Source organism: Lampetra planeri, chromosome 1 (assembly GCF_965212315.1).
Source record: "Lampetra planeri chromosome 1, kcLamPlan1.2.h2, whole genome shotgun sequence".
NCBI classification, from domain to species: domain Eukaryota; kingdom Metazoa; phylum Chordata; class Hyperoartia; order Petromyzontiformes; family Petromyzontidae; genus Lampetra; species Lampetra planeri.
In genome coordinates this window covers 32725154-32747538 of record NC_136107.1, presented here as the reverse complement: position 1 = coordinate 32747538, position 22385 = coordinate 32725154, and positions in this window count along the sequence as shown.

Below are 22385 nucleotides of genomic sequence, written 5' to 3'. Positions count from 1 at the left end.
AGAGAGCAGGGATGGGCCTCCATTCCTGCCTTTTGAAGATGTAAAAATCCATTCGCCATTCACAAAATGTGCAAAATGTTAAATTGATAGAGCCGAGAATTTCCATCATTGTTCATTTCCATCGCAGACGGCACTAATTTAATGATCATCGGCATGTGCATTAACGAGACACGTTCGTATTTCCACCCCTTTTTCAAATCGCGCTTTCAACCCAAACTGAATTGAAAATGTTTTTTGCTGTTCCCACTCTCTTTATAGATGTAAATTGCCAATGAGCAAATCGATGCAATTTACAATTCTCTTTATTATTTCACCCGTCTAGATTTGTAAAAAACAACACAAAGCAGATGTAGCCATTCAGCTATATAGACTGTTGGGGGTGAGTGCCAGCAAGACACATGAACGTCCTATCGAATTATTTTGCCTGTTCATTTTAGGCTGAGTTGACCTACGTGCGGCCCAAGTAAAGTTACGATAGCACTGGCCGCCAGTGTTTTCAAGGGAGAAAATCTAAACCCAGGCACTTGGAATTATAGCACACGGTGCTAACAACCAATACATCACTGCTCCGTGTGTAATTAACATCGTATTGGCTTTATACAATGCTAATTAAAGCATTGTTAGTGAGCATCTTTTAATGCTGAATGGTAATAGAGCCACCATTATGCAAGACCTGGCCATCTGTGTCTCATAATAGATGATGGTGTTGGTCAGACTACTGCAATAATGTTTTTATTTTAGGGCGCGTGAATATTGGGGAACTCGTTATGCCAATCCCACATGCTGATGTTGGTAGGAATTATGGCCCAGTGAAAAAATTATAGCACAGTCAAGGAATTATATTACATTGTACTCAATCGCACACGCACACACACAGGTCCCCTGTGTAGTCTAATAGACTTGTGGAGCAAATGCTGTTATCGAGTACCTATTAAAGGTCAGCGTGGTACATGAAGGGGTGGAGTGGTCAGCACTCTGCTGCCTTTGTCTCCCCCCCAACCCCCAGTGCTGATGTTTACACATCACCAGGTAGTTATTGAAGGTCAAGTCGACATAGGGGAAGCCCAGGACAGGATAAAACACTTCATATCATTGATGTTAGCCATGGACGGGAATCAAACATAGGTCGCAGAAATCGTAACAGTGCTTGCACACGCTCGCACACACGCAGTGTGTTATGTCATTCAACCATTCATAAACCGTTCAATGTAGACACAGTGTAACATAAGGGGCTCGCAAAAGCAGGAGCTTCTAAATACAAAAGGTTTGCTATTTTTCTTCTAATTAAGCATTGATGAATAGCCATACCAAGGTAGTCATCTAAGGACACCATTATACATCTGTCTAAAATGACCACAGAATGTTTGTTTCGGCACAGGTATGCGTTGTTTTCCCATGGCTTTCACGGACCAATATATCAGCATTGCAAGGTTGTGTGTTGTTAATTTTAAGAGAGAATAGAGCACCTGGAATAATAGAGGTTTTTTGGGTTATATCGCGTAAATATCTAAATGTGTCGTTAAACCCGCCACCACCCGACACAGCCAACTAGTAAGGGTTGTCACGTAAACACAACGTGGCCAATTTGTCACTAGTACAGCACTAACCGGTGTGTTGGAGAGCCAAGCCACAACATTCACAATCTGAGTACGACGTTTCGCCAGTAATTACAGCTAGCTTCATCAGGTGAACAACCAAAGCATCCGGAGGTACATAAGAGGAGGCATTTATCGTCCAAAGTATGGTCTGTCACCTGCCATAGGAATGTGTAATTGGAATCGCAAGCATTTCTGGGATAAAGAGCATTCTTGTTTTTGTTTTTAATATCCCCTTGCTCAAATGCACAAGGGATGGGACTCATGTCCTTTGGTGGACTTGCAGTTGCATTTCTACACTCCCATGTCTGGGGCCAGTCTTAACCATATGATGACCACTGGTAAGTTAACCCCCCAACATGGATATGAGCTCCATTCAGTAAGTTAATAAAGTGTGGTGGTATTAGTGACTTTTCATAATAATAACTTATTGTACAGCAAAACTGACTTGTATTGTATATCCTTGAATAACCAGTGTTTAATGCATGATTGGAAGTTTCCTCTATATGCTCGCATCTATTATAAAAGCCCGGCGTTCTGTGTGTCCGTTTATCCATCAACTAAATTGAGAGCCTTGCAGAAGCCTGAATCAAAAAGGTGTAGAAAGTGGACCCTCCCCCCCCACCCAGATGTGGGGGTAAAAAGTTGATCCAACAGGTCAACAGGTTTACAAAAACTGTTGATTTTTTTCACTCCCCCCCCACCCCACAAAAAAAAGAAATGTATTTAGCAGGCATTAATGCCTACACACCCTACATACAATAGAGTCCAGGTTTATTTTCTATGCAAATATGCCTACACACCCTACGTACAATAGAGTCCAGATTTATTTTGCATGCAGATATGCCTACGTCTCTACCCCCACCCCACTGTTCAGACATGTCTCAGTGTGACTGGTCGGTTTGGTTGGGTCAGGGCTGCTGGTAAATATAACTGTGAATCAGTACTCGCATTTAAAATACCTTCACAGAAAATGTATGTTTTGAAAATTTTCTTTGCATCTAATCAACTTTAAGATACAACCCAGTAGTATCTGCACACATTGGGGAGGCGGGGGGGGGGGGAGTCGTGTTGAAAAGCCCTCGGCAGGAGCTAGAAAGTGGTGGCCGTAGGCTACAGCAATTATAGGGTAAAAAACAACGTAGCTTTTTGTGCTATTTCCCTTCTCAACTATACTTAAATTTAACTATTTGCATGTGGCTATGAAAGGAGTACGTGACATGAAGTGCTTCTCATGTCATTTCACCACGCCTCTTGTAAACACTGGGCAGTGCACACGTATTCCCGCTGCAAACCCCGTTAATTGCCTGACAATCACGCAGAGTTTTTGAAGCCTTAAAACTGGAATATGCCAACGTAATTGACAGACCGACATTTAATACCGTACTGTCTTTGATATTTCGCGCAGTCATCGGTGACTGGGCTAAGACCATCAATTATCTACACTTGAGAACCAAGTTTAAACACTGGTGGATCAGAGCCAGATTCGAATCTAAGTTTTAGGGGTGGCAGATCGGTGTCTGACAATATATTAACGATCTTCAAATCCACTTGGGTACCTCTAGAAGTCAAACACCACAGTATAAACTACAATTAATTAAGCAAGTGTATATTACCTGCAGTCAAATGCTCTACTAGTGTGCTGTATGCGAGAGGGGTGACGGCTGGTGGCTAATAATACCTGTTCAGTGGCATCTAAATGAATAAACAAACCCATAAGGACATCTAAACTAAACTATTTAAACTCTAAACCATTTTTTATTTTACCAGGTGAAGGCCCACTGATCTAGATAGCTCTTCTTCAGAAGTGACCTGGTCACGAATGATAGCTCAATGAAGTGGCTTATCATGTGGAGAGAGAGGCACGCAAACTCCAAATACACAGCAGGCGTCAGGGTAGGGATTGAACCCACGGCCCTCCTGTATACCAGGTGAGGGAGTTTACATCTTGGCACCCCAGAGATGGAGCAATGAGACCGGCTCATGCAGGTGCCGGGTGGACTGCTCCATTGCAGGTCCATGAGGGATGGTGAAGGCATGGGGAGGCCTTAATCCAGCAGTGGATTGATCACAGCTGATGGTAATGATGATGATACATGATCTTGGCAAGAGCGGCCGCATGCTAATAACATGTATGCTGCTTGTGAGACTGGCCCTCATTGAATTTAGTTTGGGGCATTATTCGTTTAAATGCAGACTGTGTGCGCTTGGGGTTATGAGGTCAATACAACATCGACACTTGGATTAAGCGGTGGTGAGAATCCATTAGGGGCAAAAGGGGAAGCGCTCTGGTGGGACAATGCACACATCGAGGGCTTCAGCGATGGTCAAACGTGCATTGCAGTACTTCGGTGTTGGCGATACAACCCCATGCAAAAGAGTCTTGGAAGTCGGTGGGAAACATCAAACGCATGCATCGCCATTCAAAAAAAGAAGCTGCATCCTCAAAAAAAAAAAACCCCGAAAAGCGAATGCCCAGGTTGTGTTCCCGAGGCTGCGTGTTCCGACAAGAGTTGAAAGCATTCAATTACGGCCATGTTCGTCATTACGGTTCTCCAGTGATGTTGCTTTGACTGCACCTCAATACCTTTCTAGTTCAACGTTGCATGTCAAATGCAGTGACGTCAATAGAACTCTATACTTAAGCACCTGACTTAATTTTTTTTAAATTTCATTATGAAGTCTCAAATTTATAATGGACAGCTCAGGACCCACATCATTGATGTGCAGTGATGCTTTGAAGGTGCAGCACTTCAAGTGTTTGCTCATTCTACCACTGACGATAGGGCCTGCACTAGAGGGAGCTCTAGAGAGCCGCTCTAGAGGGTATGTGGCTTACCCTTTCACATTGACCAGACGTCTTGAAAGAAGTAGGAGTACCCACATTGTACCCTGCCACTAGGCAACCCGCTGATTGACTAAGCGCGGTGTGCCCATTTATTCTGCTGGGTGGACGGAGGCGCAAAGGGATTCAAGAAACATGTCCCATTGTTCTTTTCGGTTCTTTCGGTAAAGTCACGTAGAATGGAAATAATAAAATAATACAAATAAAACATAATAAAATAATTCTCACGACGTTTCGGCCACAACGCAAGTAGCCATCCTCAGGTGGAGAACAGGTCTGTCAGACTCTGTCTCCTCGACAGACCTGTTCTCCACCTGAGGACGAAACGTCGTGAGAATTATTTTATTATGTTTTATTTTTATTATTTTATTATTTCCATTCTACGTGACTTTACCGAAAGAACCAAGAAGATGAATCCCTGCAGTCACGAAAGCTTTAAATCGAAAAATGTCCCATTGTATCGACTGCCACGCCGGGAGATCGAACCGATGACCTCTGGGGGTCATTCTACCAGCAGTTGTGTGAGAAAAAGCAATTGCAGGGATGCACATTTTACATGAAATAATGATAATTGATTCTTACATCCAACTGTCAGCACACACATCAATTTTTATGTATAAATCGAAGCATTATTACATGCCAAATGATTGCCAGGGTTGGGGTCCCATCTGTTGAGAATTATGACTTGGGACGATCCCAAGATTACTCTATATCTACTATGAAGGAGATTGTCTTGAAGGGTGAAACAGGGGAGGTATTTGTGCCGTACGCATGTATGTATGTTGAGCTTCTTTCGCACCGTACGTAGCCAACCGTGCTCATCAAAGGTGCGATGGTGATGGCTTGTTTGTTAACAGCCACGTCCCAAACGTGACGGTGATGGTTTGATGCAATGTAGGACCACGTAAGGCGAGGAGAGGCAGGGCTGATGGAGTCCGGGAAAAGAGTATTAAACTGAAATTTCACGGACAAAATGTAATGTGGATAACAGCGCTGCATTCTAATTTCAGAGTTGGAATATTCTAATCGGGTACGCTTTTGATGTCTCCATCTTACAAATCATTTAATTATTTATTAAAGTAATTCCCAATAACATAATTTTTGTAATGTATACTCTGTCGTCATATTTCATTAAAATCATTCCTTTTATTTTTTATTTTATTTTCACGTCTCATTAAAACGGAAACATAATAAAGATATTTAAAAAGATAATTCGTGTCCATGCAAAGGGGCTGTTTTTTGTATATTTTATACCTTGTGGCTGCTGCTCCTTTAACAAACAAATCAGATAAAAAAATTGTTTACGCTTTAGCGGCAAGTGCTGTGGGTGAGCACTTATTAATGCTGCTATGACATACGAGCTTCGGTGGTGTAGACAGCCTTTGTCTCGTGCCAATGTTCCCACACTATGCCAGGTAATTATTTAAGGCTCAGATGGCCCAAGGGAGACCCTGACCAGTTCAAATTACACTGGAAACTGAAGCTGTGTGGCAAAGAATTGAACATGTATCATTTGGATCATGTATGTATATATGTTGAACTTCTTTCGCACAGTACGTAGCCAGCCGTGCTTATCGGAGGTGCGGATCATAATGCACTCCACAAAGACAACACTATTGCCACTTCCAAACATCGAATGCGAAGTTCCCCTGTTTAACCTTGTATACTACAGAAGCCTCATGCATTTATCTTTGAGAGTATAAAGACTCGGGTTTTATCGGGTTCCTGCACTGGAATGTTTGTGGCAGGATCGTGGAGTACCTGGCTAAACCCATCGCACATGTGAGGCGGTGACACTCAAAGCTTTCACACAGAAGAGTTCAATATGGCTGTTCTGCCATCTCTGGCATTATCAAGCAGTCTCTCAGCCAAGTACTGACTCCGCTGGCAGGCTCAGCTCTGCTGTTCTTTGTAGATCTGACAAGATAGAGCACACTCGGGGTGATTTGGTTGTCTGGGAAGACGTGTTAGTGAGGGAAGTAGAGAAGGCAGTGGTGTGGCCAGCTCAATACCTGCCTGCCCTCGTCTTTCTTCCCGTTGCTGATGTATACACACTGCACCGGGTACTCATTTAAGGGTAAGTTGAAATCGAGGAAGCTCATTATTATACAGGTTCAAATACCAATTGCCACAATTGTTATTTGTGGCCGTGGAAACGTAGTGTAGTATACTGCACGCACCTACCATGCCACCACCCCTCCAGACACGCAAAGATTAAGACAACGTTCTCCCATGTAGCCAATAAAGACTGTCGGAGGAGCAAGTGCTGTTGTTGGCAAGCAATTTTAAAAGCCGGCACGGACCCATGACGGCGTCGTGTGGTCAACACCATGCCTGGCCACCTTTGTCTCCCTCTTGCTGATGTTCACATGTTACACCGGGTAATATTTTAAGACCGATTCGACCTTGGATGGGATGCCGAGGACCGCTTATGAAAGCTCCCACACGCGCACATACCACTGAGAATTCCAATCCCTTTCACAAATCAGTGTTTCTCTTGCAAGAGTTACGTATGCACATGAAATGCTTTGGGCAAGGCTCAGAAAAATGCATTAATTCAATGGTCTTCCATGGCCACTGCTTAGATGCCTTAGGATATAATTAAAAGAGAAAAGAAAGGGGGGAAAGTTACGAGATTTTCTAAAGCCCAAAGGCGCCAATTCAAGACTTACTCGTGTAAACACGGCTGCTTGAGTACCTGCGGACAAGAGGCTCTTATGAGGGTACTCGTTAACAACGTCGGACGTCGTGCTGAACGACGCGCGGTACGACGTGAAAACACATCGAAGAGACGCACAGCAGCACGGCTGTGAAAACTCACCCACTCATGTGCTGGCAGCAGAGGTCGCAACCGGGTACCCGATACCCGTACCCTACCCGATACCCGGCCACCCGTACCTGGCCGGGTACGGGTACGGGTAGCCGTTTGCGACCCTGGTGCTGCCGGGTACGGGTACGGGTAGGCCGTGAGTCACTGGTGAGTAACCGTTTGTCACTCATTTCGGGTAGGGTACGGGTAGGGAACGGGTACGGGTACCCATTTGCGACCCTGGTGCGGCTAAGGAATCAAAACCCGTTTGCGACCTCTGGTTGGCAGCTCTTGCTCCGTACCCTGTAACAACTATGCCGCATTTTTACACGGATACACCAATACAGAGCCACCTCCAGCGAGTAATAAAATGTCCTTGCAATCAGCCCTGGCCACGTCTGACGCTGATCGTGAGATGTGGTCCATTCACTTTGCTTCAACAGATTATTTTTGGCAAGGATGTTTCATGCTGCTTGCATAAAAATTAAGTAGTTTTTTTCGTTGTAAGTTCCAATGGCTGGTTTAGGCAAACCTTAATTTGATTGCTCAGGAAGGTGAGAACAGACTGTAATGTAGAGGAACAGCAATTTTACACAATGTAATCTCTAATTGCATTTGCCGTTTCATTTTAAACTTAATTTGCCAGAAACCACCCCCCTCCCCCAGAAGTTTTGCATTTACACAATGGAATCTTCTCATTACATTTTGTTTGACAAGATGATCTTTCAAATGTCAAATGTTTTTTTTTAAATCCAAACTACTGTGTGCCTTTAATATACATACCGCACGAAACTAAGATGCCATATTTTAAATCATTATTTGAACTTGGATAGCGCTATTATTAATTGAATTTGATACGGCATGGAAATACCTGTCCAGAACAGCACCCAGCAGCAGCAGCCTCAAACCGTAGACCGCTTTTCCGCTGTACAACCATGCCACGCCAGGGCTGTGTCGAGACAGGGCACGTGTATTTCCACTGCAGAAGCCGAGCCGTGCTGCAGAAATCCCACGCAATGAGCAAAGCTGAGACGCCCGCGGATGACGCGGTGGAGGACGAAGGGTCCTCACAGAGTACCCACTGACGTCACGAGCAATGGATGCGTCATTCGCCACGCCTCTGGTCTTGCTTGGCCCCATACAAGCCACATTCAGACGTCTCGTGAGGCCATTGTAACACGGGTTGGTTACAGCACGGTACGGCATATAGCCAGTGGAAAACCGCGCATAGAGTGAGCTGGCTCTGTTCACACGTGCTTGTGGAGAAGGGGTAATTGTGTCAAGGCATGGCACTGGAATGATGTCACTGCAGAACCACTTCATTAGGTCTCTCCCACACAACGTAGTGGTGGAGTGGTGACACAGTGGTTTGTGCATTGACTTTTAACCCGGTGACTTGAGTTGTATTCCCAGCCAGTGCCGGATTAAACTAGTGCGGGGCCTGTAGCATATGTTATAAAGGGGCCCTAAATAAAAAAAACACAAATATTAAAATAAATATTTTTTTAACTTGCATAGTAAAGTAATTGTATTTTTTCATTTGCAACACAGCCAGATAATACGACAAATCGCTAACCTTAAACACCCAGTCGTTCATGAAAGCTGAAAGTGGTATAGTACTATAATAATGGAACAAGTGCAGAATCACTGAACCGGAATTGATAGCTTTAAAGCATTTAGCGTGGGGCCCTTGAAAGTGCGGGGCCCGTAGCTACTACATATGTAGCTACTACATATGTAGCTACTACATATGTAGCTACTGCATATGTAGCTACTGCATATGTAGCTACTACATATGCTACATATGTAGTAGCTACATATGTAGTAGCTACATATGTAGCTACTACATATGTAGTAGCTACATATGCTACATATGTAGTAGCTACATATGTAGTAGCTACATATGTAGCTACTACATATGTAGCTACTTTTGCTATGTGGAGAATCCGGCACTGTTCCCAGCCATAACTATCATCAGCAGTGAAGGGTATCCTAACAGTTCTGGAGGGCCCCTCTCCTCGCCTTTAACACATTCCTGCGGAGGGAGCTGGTAGGAACGTTGGGTTGCTCGGCCAATGGCCAGGGTCAACGGCGGCGTGGTGTATTCCGCAAATATGGCCGACTGTGAGGGCGGGCACAAGCCGGCGTGAGTAGGTTAAACGTTGAGTTTTATAAGGGCACCACGGGGTGACCAGCCCTCCCCACCCAGCCCCACCCAGCCCCACCCCTCCCACCCCCCACCCAGCCACACCCTCCCCACCCAGCCCCTCCCCACCTAGCCCCTACCCACCCTCCCCTCTCCACCCAGCCCCACCCCTCCCATTTTTGGATGCACGACGGACGGACACAATAATCCCCTGTGGGCTGGTGTAACCAGGAGGTTCCTACCAGTAACAGTCTGCTCTGACCATCGCAGTGAAGTATAGTCACATAAACTCCACGACCGACATGGTACAGGAAGAGGTCTTGATCACGCAGTGGATTGACAAGCGGAAGCGCATTATAATTGCGTGCATTATTATGCACACCATAAAATGATACTCCCGATGTCCCATTAATAGTGGCTCCATGTCACATTAATGCATTACGTAGAAATAGATATTGGGTGTGTTGAAGAGTTGTATTTGAACGTGTTGAAGGGAGAGAGTGTGGGTGTGATGGTGGTGGTTAGCACACTGTGCTGCCAACTACATCAGTTCAATCCTTCACCTTGATGCCCTCTAGCAGCGATCATCGATATATGAACCCTTGGTTGGACATGTAATGTTGACGCCACGTAAAATAAGCGTATGGTGTGGTGTGACTAGACTCGACAATGTGTGTGCGTGTGCAGAACTGTAAGCAAGCACTTACTGGTACAGGTGATGGCGTGGCCAGCAGCACCCCAGCCACCTTTGTCTTCCCAGTGTTGTTGTGAGCGTAAATTGTAATTCAGGTCATTAGGCTCGTAGCTAACCATCATATTACACGACACGAGACAAAGAGCCACCGTTTCGCCCTTTAACAAACTGTTGGGGCAAGTGCTGTTCATGAGCACCTATGAAGGCCGGCATGGCACACAAGGGGGTGGATGGCCAGCACCACGCCCAGCCACATTCTGGGATGCTGATGTTTACACATCGCACCAGGTACTCATTTTGAGGCTGAGGCGACCAAGGGGAGGCCCTGGCCCAGTTCAGATATTCGTCACTGATTTTGTCCGTGACCGGGATTCAAACTCGGGTCGCTTCCGCTTTTTCCTACACTAACTACGTACGCACACGTACACATCACGAGTCATGTTATGAGTGCAATGATCTCTTCTCGAGCTCCCTGCTACCGACCACCTTGAGATGCACTTACCAGGGAAACAAAAACCCAAAGACCACGTCCACACACAGCATCGTCTCCGTACGTTTGCCAATACCCAGGCTAAGTAGTGCTTTTATAATGCAGTCGTTAGCATACCGATGGATACTCGATAAGGAGATAGGCGGCAGTTGCCTTCGGCCTGCAATCAAATTAGAATTAGCCAATTAAATATTCAGATTAAATACATTTTCAACAATAAATATGTATCGGATGAGGGCAACCCTGAGATGCATTGTCTGCACACGCGACGTTTTCCTTGTTTATTTATCTCGTTCGCTCTGGGGGACGCTGCCGCTGCGTCATTGTTCGCACAATGGACTGGAAATCCAGAGGCATTTGCTGCTTCGATCTCTCCTACCACGCGAGTTGAAACAATCGGTGAGTTTTTAACCCCCCTCCCCCCACCGCTGCCTCTGTGCACCCAGTAGTATAAATGGGTACAACAGAGTTAGTGGTCATGGAAAAAAGATGAGTTGCGGTGCCTCATGGGGGCTAATTATCGTGCTGAACTCATACATTACAATGTAAGTTTCAGCCGCCCGTGATTAGCCCAACTTCGCAAGTGGAGAGACGTTACGGTCGTAGCCCAGTCACCAATGACCGCACACGCTAACATGTCACAATTAATTAAGATTTGTCACTTATTCCAACAATTTTAATGAACAATTTCAGTTGATTTTCCTGTAACAAGCACTGCCTGCAGATAATATTAAAGGTATCCCCCCCCCGAGTATGGATAAAGAGGCCTACTGGAGTGAAAACAGGAGCTCTGTGACATCATGGTTGGCTGCATACGGTGTGAAAGAAGTTCAACATACATACAACTTCTTGGGTGCACCGTTTGTCGTGAGAGATGTGAGTGGAAATGCATTCATCACGTGACATGGTCCAACTTGCACAACTTGAATATCCTTACAGTAAAACAAAACGTATCTAAGACAACTTGGCATGGTGCCCAAATGTACTCAGCAGCAACCTCCGAAAAAAGAGTTTTGGCATCACTGAGGCTTTCCTGGGTAAATAAATACTTCAAATATTCGTAGATTCAATCATTGTGAATCATTTTACATGTTGGCTTTCGCGACTAATATTATTAATGATCAAGTTTTTTTGTTGGGGTAAATCGCGCAAATGTAAATGTGTGACGGATCTCACTCATTGGCTGTGTTTGGTGGATCTTGATGTAAGACACAGTTATGCGATCGAACCCAAAAAACGTTATCATGAATTGTGAATCACGTTCGTACAGTATTTGGCATTCTGTTACCGATATTGACAAACAACGGCTTACTCTTGTGAATTAAAACACGGGGTCTTAAACATCCACTTTACAGCAAACATTATGCTTCACAATGAATGATGTCCATCTGAAATTAAGTTGTCATTGCAAGAATCAAATAATCAACTCCATTAACATTGCAAAGGCACTCAATCTCATCAAATCACGGGCACTAAGCACAGTTGAGTCTGGTTAGTGCTTAAACATACCAACTTGCAGATGCCTCAGCATCTCAAATGCCTTTCATCACATCTCACCTTAACTCTGCCAATGACCTGCTGAGCTACAGCCAAGACGACCCTACTGGCAGCTGTTCTTGTGTGGTACAAGGTGCACACAGCACCTGCCTGCAAAGGGACAGGCCAGTACCAGGATGGGAGACTGTCCGGGAATTTCAGGCGTTGTATGCTGTCTTGCCGGCGAGATGGCCAGGATGTGACAGGAAAGCAATGGATTTCAAAATCAGTCTGTGAGGAGCTTGGAGCGTTACCTCCTCGAATGCATGGCCCAAGTGGCTCTTGCATAATGGGTCTGTCCTGGTCTCTTAAGTCCTCACCTGGTTTAGCAGAATAGACTTCTATCCAGGTGCTCTGATTTCGTCCCATGAGCCAAGCTCCCATTCGCGGAATTGGCTCAAACATCCCAATGCAGGACCCTCGTGACAAAATCTTAGGCCTCATTGGATGTATGTGTATGTGTGTTGAACTTCTTTCTCGCCGTACATAGCCAACCATGCTAATCGGAGGTGTGGGGGAAGGACATTGAGTCTTTCATGGGCTAATCAAGTAAAATTATTATCAATAGACGCGTGAATGGTTGTTGATAAAAGGCCACAGAACAGATCCCAAGTGTTATTGGAATGGTGAAGGCTTGCTAACAGGAGATCATAGGCGAATAGGCCCTGGTGTTTATGAAGGAATGGTGAAGTCTTGCTATAAGGTGGTCATTGAATAGACCCAGGTATTTGTATTTCTAAAGAGCAATAAATGCACACTTACGGATCACGGAGATGACACTGAAGAAGAAACGTGGGTTAAATGGTGAAGTACAGGTGATAGGAGAAGGTCACGGGACCTTCTCGAGTGTTATTGATGGTGCTGTTAAGGCTCACGGATGGAATTTTCACAATCAAGACCTAGGCACTGTTTATTTTGTTTACATTTTCAACACCAGCACGGACAGACAAGCAAACGACCAAGGTGTGTGGCGTCCAGGCAACCGGCATAAACGTTCGTAACAATAGGAGCCCCTAGTTATGATCTAGGAAACGATAGAAAGGTTAGAAAAGAGGAAACTGGGAGTAAGGGAGGAATAGGGAGAGAGAAAAAAGGGGAATGAGATGGAAAGGAAAGCAGTGATGATGGGTGGAAAGCACCACGTGACTTAAGACAACTAAATCAGAAACGAGCCACTAGAATGGGACTAATGTCCCTATGAACTACAAGCAAACTCTGCGACAGATATTGCATGCTTAAAGACAGGAGTAGCTGCAAATTGTTAAATCTGACCACTTGCCATCATTGCAAATCGTCATATCTTGGCTGCTCAATGTCCCGCTCATTATATAACTTTAACACGCACATTAATTATAGTCAGCTATGAAGCACAGAGGTTATTGGCCAGATGTACATACAGATTACTCAGTCTGCCGTTGACTAGCTTTATTTTGTTTGGCATTAACCTTGAAGTTTATATTGGTTTAAAAATATTAATCTCAAAATAAAATTAGTAATTTATTAGTGAGGCACTCTGACTGTTAACCGGAGAAGTGATAATGACCACGCTATAACACTGAATAGCACAAGTCATTTAGACATCTGAGGAAGCCCATTTTAGAATTGGAAATGCATCTCACCACTGCTATTACCGTATTTTCAGGAGTTAAAGACGCTCTGGAATTAACTCATTAGAGTTATGTCAATCTAATCCCACACACACACAAAGATTCCAGGTATAGATTTTAGCAGACTGCTGAGGCCAGTGCTGATAGCGAGCACCTATTAAGGCCAACATGGCACGCAAGGGGGTCTGTGGCCAGCCCCATGCCTGCACGCTTTTGTTTTTCACATCGCACCAGGTACTCATTTGAGGCGGAGTAGACCTAGGGGACGCATAGAACCGGTTCAGATAATAATCGTCACGTGATTTGAACCCGAGCAACCGGGTTGGTAGCGCCGGCGCGCTCACTGTTGCACTACAGACTCCCCACAGTAAAAACATATACAAAGATCCCCCATGTAGACTTAACAGACTGTTGGGGCAAGTGCTGTTAGCGAGCACCTATAAAGGCCGGCACGGCACACGAGGGGGTGGGTGGCCAGCACCACGCCCGACCGTCTTTGTATCTCGAGTAGCGATGTTTACGCACCATAGTAAGTCCTCAATTGATGCTGAGTCGACCTAAGGGAGGCCCAGGACCGGTTACAATTTTGCCACTGTTTTCGGTCGTAAGCAGGAATCTAACTCAGGTTGGTGGGTTAGTGGCGCAGTGCGCTAACAACTACGCCGCTACCAAACACACAGCAATACACGCACTCACACCGACAGTATTATCAGATGCACGCACAAGTTTGTCTTTAAATTACAAGGGGGGAGAGTGCATGTTTATATTCCCGAGATATGTTAAAGTGTGATAATTAACATTTTAAAGAGATTAGCACCAAGTTTATTTAGAAATTACCACATTTAACTTCTTGCAATTTGAAATGTGCTCTAAATACTTATTTTGTACTGTATGCCAAGAGTATAGTCTATGTTCATTTTGTCACCATTCCTCTGTTCACATAGAATCGCATCATCCCTCCCTTGCGTTTAAAAGAGATTACCTGCTAGTGCTTCACGGGAAATGGGATTTTTTCTGGGTCATTATGAATGTAATTGTCCTTGAACTATACCCTATACGCAAATCCATAGCTGTAATGTATCCTACGGGATATTATGTCACGTAAAAAAAAATCAATTCCATATTATTGTTAATCTATTTTATTACCGTGAAGGTAATGTTTGTTGTTGTTTCATGACAGTTGTTTAATATTCATATTGATTACATATTTCTATTTGATGTTGTGACCGTTTTCTTTACACATTCACCAATTGCTTCGAGGCCCCCAGGGCACCCTGGGAAAAATAGACTTGATATCAACAACAACGACGGCGACCAGCCACCATTAAGTGGTGGTGGCATCACCAGAGCACCTGGGCCAGGCTCTGTGTACCTTGAGGCCACGTGAAGTGTCAAAGGCTCACTGACAGGAGGTCACGAGTTGACTGACATGACTGGCAGAGACATCACCTGTGCACCTTCCTGTGCCAACCCGCTGTGATTTAGCTGCCCGGTGCTCCGCTCGTTATTGTAAGCGTCACTCCTCTGCCCTCCGTTGTTGCTGGGTGACTGCCTCCAAGGGTCCTTTACGAGCCTCCTCCATGGACGGCAATCTTGACACACCTGGCACCAATCCTCGGCAAGTCCACTCGGCTCCACATCCTCCTGTACCGCATCAGCCCATATTTTCTCGAGCATTTGTCACGCCCATTTATCCCCCTCTGTCCGGCCAAACAGAAGCTGCTTGGGTGAGGGCATGCGGGCTACGTGACCCAGCCAACGCAGCCTCACCTGTCGAAGAGGTCACTGATGGGTCGGTGTCCAGATCTTTCAAGGATCTGTGATCTCCTCACACAATCCAGTATGGTTAAACCCAAGATGGATTGTAGGCAGGCCTGACTAAATGTTTCAACCCGGCACAGACGTTTCTTCAGATAAGTCCAGGTTTCGCACGCATAGAGAAGGGAGGGAATAGCTGCGGCTGAGAAGACCTGGAACTTGGTTTGGAGCGACAAGCCAGGTAGCTTCTACACAACGTTACGCAGGTGATGAAAATATAATGCCGTTCGACTGATTTGGAGTGAGACCCCTGTTGCCGATGTTTTCACACCGCACCAGATTCTCACTGGAGGCTGAGCCGAGGGAAGCCCAGGACCGGTACAGATAATCGTCACTGGTGTTGGCCATGAGCAGGAATCGAATCGAGCCGCTGCACCACCACTCCCCATACAAACACATACATACATGAACACAGAAAGACAAGGATCCCCTATACAACCTTTAATATACTTTTCGGACAAGCGCTGTTAGCGAGCACCTATGAAGGCCGGCATAGCACACAAGTGGGTGGCTGGCCAGCACCATGCCTGGTCGCCTGTGTCTCCGCAACACTGATGTTTAGGCATGGCACGAGGTCGTGATTTAAAGCTGCGTCGACCTAGGGGAGCCCAGGACTGGTACAAAAATTCGTCACTGGTGTTGCCCATGAGCGGCAATCGAACTCAGGTCGCAGGGTTCGTGTTGCAGTGCATTAACCACTGCGCGACCGCTTCTCACTGACACATACAGACACACAAACTAAACACAAACACACACACACTTATATTTACACATTGAAAACAGGACGATCGTCTGTGGTTACCAGTACCAGCGTTTTGGTAACCTGATTACAGTGACACATTGTAACTTGTACTGGATTATACCGTTCCACTGCGAGTGGGTTCGGGGCACGGTTGCTCAGAGTTGACATTTGTTGTATAAATGTACGTCGGTGAAGGATGATGACTGCACGACGAGACTTCAGAAAGAAATCCCAAAGAGCATGGAGCGCCGCAGGAGTATGAGCCATTGATTTGCGCCAACCGAGGCTTCTCGTTGCCTCCAAAGATCTGTAGGTGTCTTTTTTGAACAACTTGTTATACCATAAGAGGACAGACACACACACACAGGCATGTATATTGAGGAGGCCAGGTAGCCTGATATTGATAGGCAGTTCCATCCCCCCTGCAGCTGCCCAGCAATGCCTGTAGGGGATTATGAAATCAGGCGGAAATGTACTGGCCCCGTGTTGTGTGAAAGCGAGATCGCTCCAAGTGGTCTCAGAGGCAGCTCGGTTTCATTCGTTCGTGTGGGACCTTCTTTGACACAGCGGATCGCACTGTCCTGCGAGAGATGCGAGTTGGAAACTTATTTCTAGATTTGAAGCTTTCGTGACTGCAAGGATTCATACTCTTAGTTCTTTCGGTAAAGTCACGTAGGTAAAAAATGAAATTAATAAAAATAAAAAATAAAAATCACGACGTTTCGGAGGCAACACAAGTCTCCGTCATCAGGTGGGACCGTCACAGCCAGATTTGCTGCATCAAGTGAGGCTGTGACGATCCCACCTGATGACGGAGACTTGTGTTGCCTCCGGAACGTCGTGATTTTTATTGGAAACTTATCTCATGAGGTCCAGAAAACTGGGCCGTATGATAGGAAGGAAAACATCTCAGAATAGCCAGAGGAGGGGAGGACGACACGGACATGCATTGTCTTGAGTGGTGTTTTGTTACGCAACTGATCAAAAAAACTGGGGCAGTTAATGTCCGATGAAGACACATTTCTCAGAGAATCTACTTCATAAAGAGGACATCCTGGGAAAACCAGGACAGGTGGCAACTCTAGTGTCATGAAATGATACTCTTTAGTTTTTTCGGTAAAGTCACGTAGGTAAAAAACTAAAATAAATTAAATCACGACGTTTCGGGTGCAACACAAGCGTCCTTCTTCAGGTGGGGACAACTTAGCGAAAGCACACCGCTGAAGAAGGACGCTTGTGTTGCGCCCGAAACGTCGTGATTTAATTTATTTTAATTTTTTACCTACGTGACTTTACCGAAAAAACCAAAGAGTATGAATCCTTGCAGTCACGAACACTTCAAATCATGAAATGAAGCTCATAGCACAATCTGGACAAAATGAGTGGAAAAATATGTTTTGCACGTTTCAAGATGAACACATCAGTGACACAAGTACTTCACCTCCTGTGTAACGTTACGCTAAAGCTGATAGAAAGCGGGTAAAAAACTGCCACTAGTTCTGATGAAATAATTTAGTATTTTGTCATGATGAAATCATATTTAATGACTTGTCATACACAAGTACGAAATCGTAGCTCTCCCTTCACAAAGAGGTACCCAATTCTCACAGAATTCTCACCTGATCACATAATGTACACCGATGCATTTATCTTATACATGCACATACCCACACCCTCCCGTTTGTTATCCACACACATAGCTCATGAGATAAATTCCAGATGTCTTATCCGTATTGATATTTTGCCTCCTATTCGCTTGATCAATTTTCTTCTCAATGCAACGGAAAAGGCGCAAATCCGTCCATCAACACGTTTGCCCGTGCGGTATTAAGGCTCCATTATTCCATCAATCTGACTCTCCGTCAATGCTGAAAAGTGGGGCTGTTGCTCCGGCAGCAACAGAATGTGAATGTTAATGATGACTGAGCTGTGCACACATCAGGTGTGAAAGAAAAGTTCTTGGGTTCACTTCCCGCTCGTTACGACGTCAGGCTAATCTCTGGACATCGTTGCGTTTGCTGAACTTCTCTCCCTGTATACTGAGATACTTTTTTTTACGAAGGGGAGCGGTGGTGCAGTGGTTGGCGAACCGGCTGATCTCTTGTTTTTCAGAGGCACGTGATGTCTCCCTTTCAACCAATCTGCACTGACTAGAATGGTGAAGTATGGTCAACTAACGGCCGTGACCAACACAGCATGGGCAATTCGGCAATGGATTGCCACATTTAGTAAAAAAAAACTAGTTTGGCCTGTAGAACGATCTCAATGTACTCACGTTAAGAACAGTATAATTGAAAATGCTGAAGTGTGAGTGGACAATTGACAATGTCACTTAGTGTTCCTCCACACAAGGGGGAGTAGGGGTGGTGCTAATATCGTGTTTACATCGCTGGACCAGTGGTGGAAACTCCTTATTCCGAGGGCGGGGGCAGGTCTACGAGCGCTGTTTCCTTCCCACAAAGTGGTACGCATTTTATCAACCCTGAAATGATAACCCTGCAATGATAAAAGGCTGAGTCGACTGCGAACAAAGATTTGAAAGTGAGACCTTCCGATTTGGTGTCGTGCACAATACTCACACAAGCAGGTTTACAGAGAGCTAATTACAATTGTTAACAGCTGTTTGTCGATCCACTGCTGGATGAACGCCTTCTCATACCACTTGGCCATGGCGTTTGATTGCCCATACGGCATCGCGCTGGTCAGGACAGGTTGGTGAAGTGGGGAGTTCTGTGACTGGCTCAAATGTCAGCCCTTGCTGGTGCTTCAGATATTTTGCCGGGAATCGAACTCAGGATGCCAGGCTCACAGTCGTCCAGTGCAGCTGACTACAACCGTGCAACCGCTCCAGCCGTTACACAAGTGAACATCGATATGGATATGAATACAGCGGAAAATATACATTGGGAAAATTAGCTTCGAGATGTCCGGCAGAACACAGCCTCACCTCTGAACCCCCCCCCCCCCACGGTCGGCAGGGGGATGCTGCCCCGTGGGTCGGCCCGAGGCAGAACAACATTTTTGTTTTCCCCTCCACTCACTTAAATGTATAAACAGAAGGGAGAGATACACAGGATATATAGATGTAGCGAAACGAGAGCATATTGGCACACAAAAAAATAGAGATACAGTCGGGTTGAGGGAAGAGAGATGCAGATAAGATAGAGATGAGGGAGAGATTCGTTTGCCTTTCATGTTAATTCAGTTATTAGGTTTATTATATTTTTTAATTGTTCTTTGAGCTGATTGTTTTTTTTAATGAATCCGATGCTCGCTGAGTTACTTGGGGCACCAGTCCATCGCTAAGTTTGCCGAGGTCTCGCGTCGCCACTGATTAAGGTCACGGTAGATGGAACATTTTGGCGCGGTCGTGACTGCGACCTTTGTTGCTACAGCTGCACATCCTTTGTTGCATTTACATACTCGCACAAACGCTTGCCGCCACCTCGTATGCACTCACACGCTCTGATATAGATTTTTTTTGGTGGAAAAGAAATTCTATGGAATAAAAAAAAAACACAATTGAAAAAGGACAATCATTGATCCACTGCAATCAGCCAGGTATTTTTTTTTGTAAAAGCTTCTTCCAGCTGGGCGCAACAACTTGCAACAAAACAAAATCCACTAAAATTGAAGTTAATCTCCAATGGCAAAAAAAACAATTGCCAAACTTCTTACTCTTCTTGGTTCTTTCGGTAAAGTCACGTAGAAGGGAAATAATAAAATACTAAAAATAAAGCATAATAAAATAATTCTCACGACGTTTCGGCCACAACGCAAGCAGCCGTCCTCAGGTCTCCCCGACAGACCTGGTCTTCACCTGAGGACGGCTGCTTGCGTTGTGGCCGAAACGTCGTGAGAATTATTTTATTGTTTTATTTTTATTATTTTATTATTTCCCTTCTACGTGACTTTACCGAAAGAACCAAGAAGATGAATCCCTGCAGTCACGAAAGCTTTAAATCGAAATTTAAACTTCTTACTGTGGCGTTTCCCTTTGACGAGCAAGCCACAGATAATAAAGGTGAAACTTCCGATCTGGCACTACAGCCGTGTACAATAACACCCCAACACCAATCCCTCTCCACCCTCTGGTGGGGGTCGTGACCTTGCCAGTTTCAAGACGCTTGCTTGGGTCTGCCTAATGCATCTTTGCACGACAGGAGGTCACTCTCTAACTCCCCTTTCCACAGTCAAATAGACACGTGCACAATTCTGCATCTAATGCTGCGCGATTTGTTTTTGGACAAATCAAATTGACTACGTTTTGTCAAAGTATCCCCCCCCCCAGCTCAAACAGGTACGTGGTTGGTGCTCAAATCTGTTGGCCGCCCTCACCCAGTGGTGTAAATTCTACCATTCCTATTGAAGGGGCCAGTTTTTTTTGCACAAACAATATTAAACAAGATAGTGGGATGCTCTAAGAGTGTCCTTATTGAGTGTGGACTTTGAAATTCACAATAACCGTGGGATTTAGTAGAACAGTGATGAGGTGTGGCGGTATCAGCATCATTGGCCATGAGTCTGGATCTTTAAGGACTACTTCGCAGATCCCGACACCATGATTGCAACAACAACCAAAAACCCTTCCTAATTATTTTAGATGAACGGTGAATATCTAAAAGCCCAACAACGATTTGTAATGCGGCGTTACAAATCAGCGTGCGTGTCCTGTTCTTAAAATAGTGATTACAAAAAAATTAACCCGTAAAAACTAAGTTTTTCACTATAGAGTCCAATGCGTATCGTATAGTGTAGTGTATAGTAGTGTATAGTTTAGTGTATAGTAGTGTATAGTGTAGTGTATAGTATAGTGTAATGTATAGTATAGTGTATAGTGTAGTGTATAGTGTAGTGTATAGCAGTATATAGTAGTGTATAGTGCAGTGTATAGTAGTGTATAGTGTAGAGCAGGGGTCCTCAAACTACGGCCCGCGGGCCACATGCGGCCCACCGAGGACATTTATCGGCCCATGGTCACTAATTGGGCTGCACTTGTGAGCACTAATTGGGCTGCGCTGGTGAGCACTAATTGGGCTGCGCTGGTGAGCACTAATTGGGCTGCGCTGGTGAGCACTAATTGGGCTGCGCTGGTGAGCACTCATTGGGCTGCGGTGGTGGGCACTGATTGGGCTGCGGTGGCGAGCACTGATTTGGCTGCGCTGGTGAGCACTGATTGAGCTGCGGTGGTGGGCACTGATTGAGCTGCGGCGGTGGGCACTCATTGGGCTGCGCTGGTGAATGGCTCAATGGGCCAATTGACTGGACTTGCCCCCCAGGCCTAAGGCTGCCAGCCCTCCCCTGGCTGCGCTTGACTGGCTCTCCCTCCCTCAGCTCCCTCACTTGCCCCTCGGCTCCACTCCCAGTGATATTCCTGTGTGCTGGGGATGTACTGCGATCTGTGAACAAAACTGCAGGTGTAATTAACTTTTTAATGGCACCCGCACCAGTGTGAGCCTGGGGTAAAAGCGGAGTTCCCCCAATCAGACTGCATTGATGGGCAGTGCAGTCTGTATGTCTCTGTGTGGGCAAAGTTATTGCTGGTATATTGTTTTTGTAGCGCTGTATATATATATTGGTATTTTACTAATAGCAATTTTGACTCCCTAGGAAACTGATGTCAAGAAAGAGAAAAATTGACTCGGAGTGTAGGATATTCAAAGAACAGTGGACTTATGATTACTTTTTCATGCAGTACAAGGAAAGAACTGTGTGTCTGATATGCCAGAATATAGTGTCTGTGTTCAAAGAATACAATTTACGTCGACACTATGAAACTCAACATGAAGATAAATATGATTGTTTGGTCGTGGAAGTGAGAAAAGATAAAATATTAAAACTGAAAAATACATTAACAACTCAGCAAAATACTTTTGTGAAGCAGAAGCAGCTAAATATTTCATCACTGCGAGCAAGTTTTCAAGTTGCCAAGCTAATAACGTGCACTGGCAGACCATTCGTGGAGGGAGAATTTGTTAAAGAATGCCTTCTTTCTGTTGCCAAAGAGATGTGTCCAGAGAAGGCCGATTTATTTAGTACAGTGAGTCTTTCAGGACCTACAATTACACGGAGGATTGAAGAAATGGGAGACAATTTGCATCAG